The sequence below is a fragment of the Nannobrachium achirus genome, assembly GCF_963921795.1.
Source record: "Nannobrachium achirus genome assembly, chromosome: 19".
Taxonomy (NCBI): Eukaryota; Metazoa; Chordata; class Actinopteri; order Myctophiformes; family Myctophidae; genus Nannobrachium; species Nannobrachium achirus.
Genome location: NC_137826.1, coordinates 46,203,891 through 46,216,149, shown reverse-complemented (window position 1 = coordinate 46,216,149; position 12,259 = coordinate 46,203,891).

Sequence of the window (12,259 nt, the reverse complement as noted above, 5' to 3'; positions counted from 1 at the left end):
AGGAGTAGTTCACCCCCCAAAAAATTCTATCAATTACACACCCCAGGAAGCTTTGAATTCATTTTTCTTTTCTTCTTTTTTCGTATTATTAGTACTAATACTGTTTTTTTTTTAGTGGGAATGTGCAATCTTAGCGGGTAAGTGCACTTGCTTTGTTGCTCTATAGGTATTCTATTGTTTTCTTTTTATAGTGTTTAGGTATATTTTATTATTCTGCCATGTCCAGGACCTGGTAACATTTCGTTCTGTACTTGTACTGAATGACAATAAAACTCCTTGAACCTCTAAGTCTGCTATACCGGAGACTACACTGTTCATCACATTATGATGACCAGTGTCTACTATAGTGTATACACACACACACACACACACACACACAATCAGAAGAGGGTGTGGAGCGAAGGACAATGAGTTCAATGCAGTGATGCTTGTTGGCTATGATTATCCCTTGCATAAATGATTTGTATCAACCATGTCCAGCCTCCCTGCCCATCTTCGGTCCAGAGCTGGTGTCCATGATGAAGAAAGGTACCAGAGTCAGGAGAGGACGAGACTGGGATATGGATTATGGAGATGAGGTTTGATAATAAAAGATAAAACTTTAAGTGACCTTACAGCAGTGTTTATTATGTACAGTACGTAGATCTGCTATTTTCAGAGTGCCATGTCCTGTGTTTTAGTTCTACTGGATCTCTTCTCCACTAGTCCCTCCCTAACATTTTAGCCTAGTTTCTCTTTGTCAGTATATTAGTCTTAGTTTTAGTCATCATAGCTTAGTCTTTATTTAGCTTTCGTCAGCAAAAGAAGGTCGTCGACAAACATAGAAATAGACAAAATCAACACTGCCTTATAGTGAATATTATACTGTACATTAGAATCAGTTTCACTGATATCACTGATAGATTAGTGGGTTATTGATCATGTTTTGAGGAAATTGGACATAAGCCCTCCTAATCAGTACTTGGCTCTGTGTCTGTGTTAATCAATTCACAAAAAAATAAACCATAGCTTGACAGGTTTTACAAATTGTGATTCCCTCATTTTCTTTGGATCTCGAGGTCATTGATGAACATTTATTGTCATAGTTTTCATCAACTAAATGTACACCTCTTTTTGTGCTCTGGTATAGGATGGACCGGCACCAGGACTGGGGCGAGTCTTTGAAGAACCAGATGAGCATGGAATGATGAAGGTCCAGTGGGACCAGGGCACCCCGGTTTCGCACAAAGTCAGCTACCGGATGGGCTGGAGGAACAAGTATTATGACCTCCAACTGGCAGAGCCACCAGCAACTTCCCAGCCTGTTACCCAGTCTGCCACCCAGTCTCCCTTCCAGTCTCCCACCCAGTCTCCCTTCCAGTCTCCCACTCGGTCTCCTATCACCCAGTCTCCCATCCAGTCTGACATCCAGTCTCCCATCCAATCTCCCACCCAGTCTCCCATCCAGTCTGACCTCCAGTCTCCCACCCAGTCTCCCATCCAGTCTCCCACTCAATCTTCCATTACCCAGACTCCCATCCAGTCTGACATCCAATCTCCTACCCAGTCTCCCATCCAGCCTCCCACTCAGTCTCCCATCATCACCCAGTCTCCCGTCCAGTCTCCCACTCAGCCCATCACTCAGTCTCCCATCACCCAGTCTCCCATCCAGTCTGACATCCTGTCTCTCACCCTGTCTCCCATCCGATCTCCCACCCAGTCTGCCACCCAGCCTGCCACAGAGGACTCCCACAGAGGTCAGCACAGTGACATTTAACACTTACTGTAAAACAAATCATTATATCGTCTCTCTAGGTCGTCCTCAGACGAGCCTTCCAACGTCGCTTCCAGTCATCCCGGTTCTCCTTACATCCGGCCAGCTCGTTAGTGCTTTGCGCTCCTACGTATTTCTTGAGTTCATATGACATACTGACCATGACATTTTAGGTCCTTCCAAAGTGTTTTAAACAATCTTAACAAAAACGTAGCTAATAAAATGGCGGACACAATTCTCTGCTTCTTTTCCTGAAGGGTGAGATTGTTAAGAAAATCATGAGGGGGCTATTCAGAATATAGAATAGATCTTTATTGTCATTGTCACAGGTACAACGAAATTAAAAGTGCCAAAACGTTGTACCTGTGACAATGACAATAAAGATCTATTCTATTCAGATGCCATTTTAAGCTCTCATTATACCGAAGTGCCTGAGTGTTCATATGTCTATTTTGGGGGCTAGAATTTATGTCAGAGAACCCCCCACAAATCTAACATAATGATAATAAAAATAAATATGAAAAGGAAATAAAGGAGGGGGGGGGGGGGGGGGGGGGGGGAGAAAAACCTCATAAAGTCATGACTCATTGCAAGCTTCCACAACAGCTATTTCAAACAGCTATTTCCATACTCAAGTAAAGTACAAATACCTACAAGTGCAGCAGTACTCAAGTAAGTAAATGTATTTTACACACAAGTTGTTGCAAAATAAGTAAATAAATCAGTAAAAAGGAAACCTGACTGTCTTGCACCCCCAAGAGGCTAGAATCGCCTATGGCTGACGCTGTAGCCTATTTTCTCTAATGAAACACTAAACGGGATTATTATTTCATCTGGACATTATAATACAACTATCAGAAGATGTAACCCAGGTAAAGTAATGCCTCACTGCAAGTTTAACTAAAGTTTTCCTTCCACCTCTCCTGATGCACTGACAGATACTGTTTTTTTGACAGCTTGGTTTTAAACAATGATTTTAGCTTAATATCAAGGGAAAATAGATCACAGTTGCTCAATCTTTCTTTCGTTTGGAGTGTTTTTGTAACCCCAAGAGGGCACCTATGGAACCAAATATAAAATGTGCCTATATTGATAAACCATATAGCAGGAATTATGTTAAACTATCGAGTAAAATAGTGGGTGGCTCTTAATAGCCGCTGGCGTCTACTGTTCACTGATTCACCTCCCAATGTACGAATGAATGAACCATTGTAAAGCGCTTTGAACACTTGGAAAAGTGCCATAAAAATACACTTACTTGAATAAATGTACGGTATTTAGTTACTTTACACCACTGAGTGCAGAGATCTATTCTAATTTTTTTTACTGGTTGGTTCTTCTAGAATGCAGTACCAATGGGAACAACAGTGATGCTGACCCAGGTCCTTTGATCACAACACCTCAAGCACCAGCACCACTGACCTCCGCTCCAGAGTCCACAGACCATGGGATTGCAGGTGGAAAAGACCAGGTCAGTTAATACAATTAGTGTGGGGATTAAGGGGAGCAAATGCTAATTTCGTGCAATTTTTACTTAAAGCACAAAGTTTTGCACAGATGTAGCCCAGGGCTTGCTCTAATGATTTAGCTAGGGCGCCCGAGTCTGCGACCTTCGGGGTCACCACAGCGGCCAAATCAAGTTGGGCTCCCATTGACTTTCTATACAGGAGGAAAATACCCAGAAAAAGATTTTTTTTCTGGGTATTTAAGGAGGATCTGAGGGGTCTAACTAGGGGTTTGTCATGATGCTGAATCCATTGCAGGCATTTGTTTTGCACAAAAAACATTCTGTGGGCTAGAAATGGCTTCAGAAAACAATACACGTATGGGTGAGTATTCATGTTAAGCCCGTATCAGAGTGTACGGTGGAGACCTATCCACCATCATAGTCACGGGCACGGTGAAGTCCTTTACCCCGTCTAGACCGGTTCAGGTCGACCAATCAGTGAACGGGGTGTAGAGCCTGCCTGTCTGATAGTAAAAACAGAGAGATGTGTTGGGACTCACGGTGGAAAGCTCTCCACCGTGAGGAATGATGTAACGTTGTAGTTTCATGACTCAAAAAGACTCGAAAAGACTACACCACGGTGTAAAGCCTTCCACCGCGGACCCGACTATGATACAGGCTTTAGTCGGAGGCCTTAGGGTTTTTTTTCTCGTGCTGATCAGTCTAAAAGTGCAAGATTTTGCACAGATGTAGCTCAGGGCATGCTCTAATGATTTAGCTAGGGCGTCCGAGTCGGCAACCTTCGGGGTCACCACAGCACCCACAGAACTCTGAAAAGTGATGACTCATCACTTTTCATCACTAAAGTCGATGGGAGCCCAACTTGATTTGGCCGCTGTGGCGACCCCGAATGTCGCAGACTCGGGCGCCCTAGCTAAATCATTAGAGCATGCCCTGAGCTACATCTGTGCAAAATTTTGCACTTTTAGGCTGATTAGCACGAGAAAAAAAAAAAACCCTAAGGCCTCCGACTAACATGAATACTCACCCATACGTGTATTGTTTTCTGAGGCCATTTCTAGCCCACTGAATGTTTTTTGTGCAAAACAAATGCCTGCAATGGATTCAGCATCATGACAAACCCCTAGTTAGACCCCTCAGATCCTCCTTAAATACCCAGAAAAAAAAGATTATTCTGGGTATTTTCCTCCTGTATAGAAAGTCAATGGGAGCCCAACTTGATTTGGCCGCTGTGGCGACCCCGAAGATCGCAGACTCGGGCGCCCTAGCTAAATCATTAGAGCAAGCCCTGGGCTACATCTGTGCAAATTTTTGCGCTTCAAGTCAAAATTGCACAAAATTAGCATTTGCTCTCCTTAAATCCCCACACTAAATATGAATATTAGCATTATAGCGATCTTATACACACAGTATATCCCTGATAGGTTTGTAAGTAGACATTAGGCTCTGTGTGCAGCAGCCATTTTCCTTACTTCCTTCACAGGTGTTATCTGATTAAGGCTCTGTTCCATTCGGGTCAAACAGAGTCAGGATGCTGATATTGTTGCATATTGGCTCGCTGGAAACACTCTGCTACACAATGGGTCTCTTTAAGTGTCCTTGAGGGGGTTCCAAATGGCCCCTTATGGGTCTGTAACTCTGCTGTTTATAAAAAACGACAGCGCCCTAATGTCACTTTTTGTTGTTGTTCGGAAATTTGTGGAGTCACACATTTTGTATTTGTGACAAACTCAAAATCTCTCTGCTGTTTTTAGGATGACCAGTACATGGTGAGCAGCAAACCTACAGGTCTCTGTGTGATCATCAACAATGAGAACTTCAGCATCTATAGTTCACGAGGTGGAACAAACAAGGATGCTGGTACGTATCCTGTCTGCATAGGCTGCACTTACCCTCATACTCTTTACTGTTGGTTGATTGTAATTATCTCAATATAGAATATAACAAATAGATAGATACCTTTATTATCCCAACACTGTAAGAAACCATTTACGTGATGATACTGTAAGTCTTACAGTATCATCACGTAAATGGTTTCTTTGGTGGTTGAATCTTAATGAGTAAAGGGTTTGTTTTCCTCCCCTGCAGATGATTTGGCCAAAACATTCAGCAAGCTGGGCTTCAAAGTGTTGATGTTTAAAGACCAAACCAGGAGCCTAATGCACGAGGCCCTCAAGTGTTTGTCTTCTCTGAAGGACCTCACTGACTTACAGAGGTTCAGTGTAAAGGAATGGTCCATGGAGAGCATGGAGTTTACCAGCCTTGCCGCTGGGGATCCTCCACAGCACGGAGATGTCTTTGTCTGCTGCATCATGAGTCACGGAGAAAAGGGTGGAGTTGCCGGGACCGATGGGAAGCTCCTTCTCATTAATGACATAGTTAAGTGCTTCAACAGAGATAACTGCTGTGTCCTTGAGAACAAGCCCAAACTGTTCTTCATCCAGGCCTGTCAGGGCAAGGACACTCAGGAGGGGATTGAAGCAGACAATAATTCAAGAGTTAAGAAGACTACTCCTGTGGTCCTCACTCCTGCGGATGCAGATACCCTGATCGCCATGGCCACCGTGGAGGATTGTAAAGCATTTAGGGACAGACAAACTGGATCCTGGTTCATACAGTCTGTGTGCAAACAGCTAAAAGAACACTCTCCCAGGTAACTCTCAAAATATACCAAAGACTTATAAGGTTTTAATTCTCAAAACATTATAACAGCAATTACAATTCACTTTTTTTTCATTGGAATGTCATCCATTCCCTAATAATATATTCATAAATAAAGTCATAGTGTAACGCTAAGCATTTAAATAAAATCTAATAAAATGATGCCCCTTTTCACAATGACAAGGTGTTTTAATTGACTGCAATTTAGTCAAGTGCCACGTGTGGCATGTTTTGAATGTTGTGTGTTGTTTTACAGGGGTGAACACCTGGTGGACATTCTTTGTCGGGTCAACAATGATGTGAGCCAGGAGGTGAGGCCGCAGATGTCTGAAGTTCGATTCACCCTGAGGAAAAAGCTGGAATTCAGTCCCAATGGGAACAGCAGTGATGCTGACCCTGGTCCAACACCTCCAGCACCAGCACCACTGACCACCTCCACTCCAGAGTCCACAGACGATGGGATTGCAGGTGAAAAAGACCAGGTCAGTTAATAAAATATTAATATTAGTTTTATAGTGATCTTATAGAGTACCGAGGTCCTGACGTCACTCATTCATCCGCTGGGTCGCAGACATTTTTTCTCTATGGACAATAACATTGTGTCACCTTAAATGTCTCATATAGTATAAACATTGTGGGAATTTAGAACACAGTATATCTCTGATAGACGATAATTGTTTCTGTAGTGTGAGGTGCAAATACACACCCTGGACATGATGCTAGCATGTCACATGATGCCTTTACCCAGAGGTGGATGTAGCACTTAGGAGAATCAAAGCAAAGCTCATCCTTGAAACCCCCAAGTCCACCTCCTGAACATGACTGTCATTATACTGTATGACTCTGCTAGGGATCGAACTCCCAATCTCAGGACAGACACTCTAACTAACCACAAGGCCACTGAGCTGGTCACTGATAGATCACTCAATTTGATAAAAATAATATACAATGAGACTATACTGTCACAATTGGACGAATAGTTTTGTCTTATTATTTTTTTAATCTGTATTCTCTGATTTTGCTTGTTGATGAACTATCTGAAAACTACACACCAGGATACAGTTACAAATTGATGTTAAAAAATGTGTAGACTCACATTTGTGACAAACTCAAAATCTCTCTCTGTTTTTAGGATGACCAGTACAAGGTGAGCAGCAAACCTACAGGTCTCTGTGTGATCATCAACAATGAGAACTTTGTACACCATAAAACACAAAGAGGAACAAGGGATGCTGGTACGAAATGCTGTCTGGATAGTCTGCACTTACCCTCATACTCTTGTTGGTTGCTTGTAATTATCCAAGTATAGAATTTAATAGCACTTACAGTATCATACATTGCTCTCGATGAGTGTAAATGATTTCTTTGGTGGTTAAATCTTAATGATTAAAGGGTTTGTTTTCCTCCCCTGCAGCTGATTTGGCCAAAACATTCAGCAGGCTGGGCTTCCGAGTGTTGATGTTTAAAAACCAAACCAAGAGCCATATGCACGAGACCCTCAAGTGTTTGTCTTCTCTGAAGGACCTCACTGACTTCAAAGTAAAGGAATGGTTCAAAAAGAGCAAGAGGTTCACCGCCCTTGCTTCTGGGGATCGTCCACAGCACGGAGATGTCTTTGTCTGCTGCATCATGAGTCACAGAGAAATGGGTGAAGTTGTGGGGACCGATGGGGAGCTCCTCCTCATTAATGACATAGTTAAGTGCTTCAACGGAGTTAACTGCCCTGTCCTTTTGAACAAGCCCAAGTTGTTCTTCATCCAGGCCATGCAGCAAGAGGTTGAAGCAGACAATTCTCCAACACACAAGAAGGTCCTCACTCCTGTGGCTGCAGATACCCTGATCGCCATGGCCACCATGAAGTCTGTGTGCAAACGGCTAAGAGAACGCTGTCCTAGGTAACCCTTAAAAATAATATCAAAGACTTATAAGGTTTTCTAGGTATCAAAACATTATAACAGCAATTACAATTCCCTAAAATAGTTTTTTTTCCCTCATTTTCTTTTCTTTTCTTTTCTTTTCTTTTCTTTTCAATGGAGCGTCTTCCATTCCCTAATAATGCAATTCAATCAAGTGCCACGTGTGGAGTGTTTGAATGTTGTGTGTTGTTTTACAGGGGTGAACACCTGGTGGACATTCTCTGTCGGGTCAACAACGATGTGAGCCAGGAGGAGGCGCCGGGAGATTCCAATTCCACTGGGCCCATAAAGCAGATGTCTGAAGTTAGATTCACCCTGAGGAAAAAGCTGGTGTTTTTTGGTGCCCGACTCCCAACTGGCCGTCGGGTTCCACCCCGCTGGGCACCCCGCTGGGGTGGCACGCGTGCGCATGTGCAAACATTTTCAGGGTTTATTTTTATTTTTACTTTATTATTATTATTATTATTTTGGCTAATTTTTTGGTGCCCTTCGGACAGCACAGTGCGCCATGCGTAGCGGCGGCGCTGCCAAAAAGCATTATGGCTAATGATTAATGTAAATGGGATATGGTGCATTTATCCCAGGTGCCTTTATCCAAGGTGCTTTACAGAGATTGTGCATTACATTCACCCATTCACACACACATTCATTGCCATTCACTGCCGTCCTATAGGTAAAGTTGAATTGTGTTGTTGGTGGGAATGTCTATATATATATCAGGAAGATAAATGTAATTAAATGTCAGTTTATTGTGTAATAACATGATGAATGTCTATTAGCCGTTGCGCCTTCATCTCCTGCTCTGTGTTTCCTCTCCAGGTGGCTCTTGATGATGGAGAGGGCCACTGTAGTGCAACGCACTTTGAGCTTGTAGATCTGCTTTTTTTTTTTGCTATTTTCTGTATTGGAATCTGGAATTATTTTGAGCTATTTTTGAATTGGAATCCTGTAAAGTATAATTTGTATTTAATTTCACAAATGCAATTTATATTTTCTTATGTTAACTTTATGAACTTAAATACAAATACATTGGACAAAAGAAAGACTAGTGTTATATAGCTGCTAATACTGAAATAATTAAAGTAAGTCATGTTTGCATGGTTGGAACTATAACAGCTGAAATCAACAATCAATGTTCTGATATTAACCTGTGGACCCCCGGGCCGCCAGTTGCCCATGTACTATATGCTCTAGGCCTTCTTCTCGTGCTCCTGCCATGCGGGTTCCATGTTGTTAGAGCATGTCTTGCGATTGATTTATTATGATTTATTATGTCTTCTTCTAAGTGAGTGATCTATCCTTGCAAGGGAAACGAAATACATTAGTGACAAGCTAAAATCACCCCCTCAGTCCCCATTATTATCATGTCTCTATAGAGACATTTAGGGTGCTACTTGAGAATGCATTACTGTTGAGAACCTGTACAATCCCATGCCTGGGGCTGCTAAAAAGAGGCCGCTCCTATAAGCGGGTCCTTCTTTTGCTAGAATCCATATTGTACAGATATTTCTCTTTCCTATCTTTTGTATTTTCATTCTTTATATAAAAAAATAAATGAATAAATACCCTATTTATTTAGGGAACCAAAAAAACAGTATTTTGTCTCTGCTCAATCCTTGCTCCAAGGTCATCTTTCATTACCATATAGAATTCCTCCCTTTGGGTGAGTCCGGAATGTGTTTGCGTTGCCAAATGGTTTAAACTCTTGTCACCAGTGGTGTAACGTAAATAAGTACATTTATTTACTGCACTTTAAAGGGAAAAAACAGAACCACCCATTTTCAACATTGAACTATGCATTAAATCATTCTTCTTCTGTGTTGCCTAGAACTGGAGGATTAATTGTGGGGTCATGGCTTGCAGAGTAGGCCTACATCTTGATGACATCATCAAGATGTACTCTGCAAGCCATGACCTTTATGTACAATTTTGAGTTATTTGTACTTTACTTGAGTATTTCCAATTTCAAATACTTTTACTCCACTGCATACGTCCACTCCACCACAGAATATTGTAGGCTGTATACTTTTACTCCACAACATGTATTTGAAAACACAAGTTACTACTTTATATATTGATTATTATTACAAAACATACCTTAAAGGTGTTTCAACATTGAACTATGTCATTAATATAGGCTAACTTTTGAGTTATGTGGAAACAAGAAGAAGGAAAAAAAGTCCTTCCCCCTTCTGTGTTGCCTAGAACTGGAGGGTTGATTGTGGGGTTTGGCTTGCAAAGTACACAGTGTTGATGTTATCACGGTGTCAACCCTACATGCATGCATTTCAGACATTTGAAAATAGCCGATCTACAAGCTCTCAATGTGTCGAAATGCAACGCATTGTAAGCTTGTAGATCTGCTTTTAGCAAAGGCTTGTAAAATGGGACATTCTGCATAGGCCTACTTTCTACTTTTGGTACTTCAAGTACAACAAATAGAAATATCTCTCTCTCTCTCTCTCTCTCTCTCTCTCTCTCTGAGTCATTGAAACCTGTTTCTCTAATCCCTAGCCAAATTATACAGTATCTATGCCTGCTACAATAAACAGAAACCGAATTAAACTAAACAGAAACTACAGGCATTTTATGCATACAAAGCACTATCTGTCTGAAAGGTATTCATGGAGTGAATGTGTAACTAACTGTAGGCCTATATCCAATCCATTTTACAGTCAATCTATGCCAGGGCAGGGGTCAGCAACCTTTTTGAAATGAAGTGCCATGTTTTTATTTTCTAGATCGCCAGTGTGCCATGTCAGAACCCCATCAAACATTCTGACATAATTTTGATTGGCAGGACATTGTTATAACCATCATTAGACTAGCAATAATCCACCAATCTCCCTGACTCCCCAGTCAGAGTTCAGAGTTTTAATGATTGTAGAATAGGGTGACCATATTTTCAGCCACTCAAACCGGGACACAAAACACTGTTGCCTAAAACTGGGACCCTAAAAGCAATGCGCACGTTACCGCGCACGCGCGTGCCCATTCTCTAACGTTCGTGCACGCGCACACACGCACCGCAGGGTTGCAAACAGGCAGTGAGTGATTGACAAACAGCCTCAGCGTTGAATTCAGACACGCAATGAATTTGTTCCTTTTTGGAGCTGTGTGAAGCACAGGCTCCCTATACGTGGCTGTGTGGGTCTGTCTGTCTGTGTGTGTGTATGTAGCCTGAACTTCCTAAACTTCGGCACGCCACTAGTCCCACAGTTTTGCCACCACACACTCGCGCCATATGTCAAATCGACCGGCTTACTCGGGAATCGTGGGCTATTACTTTTCTAAGAGAAAGGTTCTATAGTTTAATTGATATTAATTTATTAGTGAATTAATTTTCCCCATTGACTTATAATGGGAATCGCAAAAACTCACATTCAATTATTTGTCTCTCGCAAACCATAGGGGCTAGAGTTTCAAGACTTGGAGAGGAGGTTCATAATGATTTCAAGGATTAAATAAAAAATAATTGTGTCATTTGGCCGCATGGTGGCGCCATAACACCCCACTTTACGTTTTGGCCTGTAACTCTTGAACCGTAGGTCGGAAAATTAAAAATATTTTTTCCCTGGATTCCTTGGGCCATGACGCATCTCCCCATATAGGCCACGCCCATTTGCGCCATGATAGATTTTCCGCCATCTTGAATTTTCTCCAAAACACACTTTTTGCTCCTTTTCCTACATATTTTCTTCAAATGTCACAAAAATCGGTACACATGATCCACACACACACACACACACACACACACACACACACACACACACACACACACACACACACACACACACAGCTCCACTTCACACGGGTGTGATTTTTCTGATTGGTTAGGTGAGCATGTTTTCATGAAAAGAACATGATAAATGTCTATGCAACCACTGAAAACAGCTACTATTATTTTAATTCTGGCGAAAACCGGGACAATTTTGCAGTGAATGTTGAAAACCGGGACATAATAGCGTTTTAGAGATATTTGTCGGGACACTGGGACACGCAGCTTGAAAACGGGACTGTCCCGGGTAAAACGGGACGTCTGGTGACCCTACGCATGGCCCATGGCAGGCTAATAGGCCTACCTTTACATAGGCCTACTGTATATACTTAACTCTGGTTCATCACAGGGCCTAATACCTTTACATACGTATTTAGCAGGGACATACAGTATGTATGCCCCTTGGACAGGTTAATGTATTTCCATATAATACATTACTGTAATAGCATCGAGAGGGATAGCCTACTGGTTCACCACAGGCCCTTTGGACAGCATGGATCAAGTGTTGGCCTATTATATTGCAACAAGCAATAGAACAATTATATTGGACCCTTGAGGACTTTATGGAACTGTCTAACCTTCTTGTTGAGGAACTATAAGCAATCCATCCTCTTTTTTCTTATTTTTTTCCTTAATTTGTTTCTTTTATTTTGTGTTTTCTTTTTTTCTTCTTCTTTTTTTCG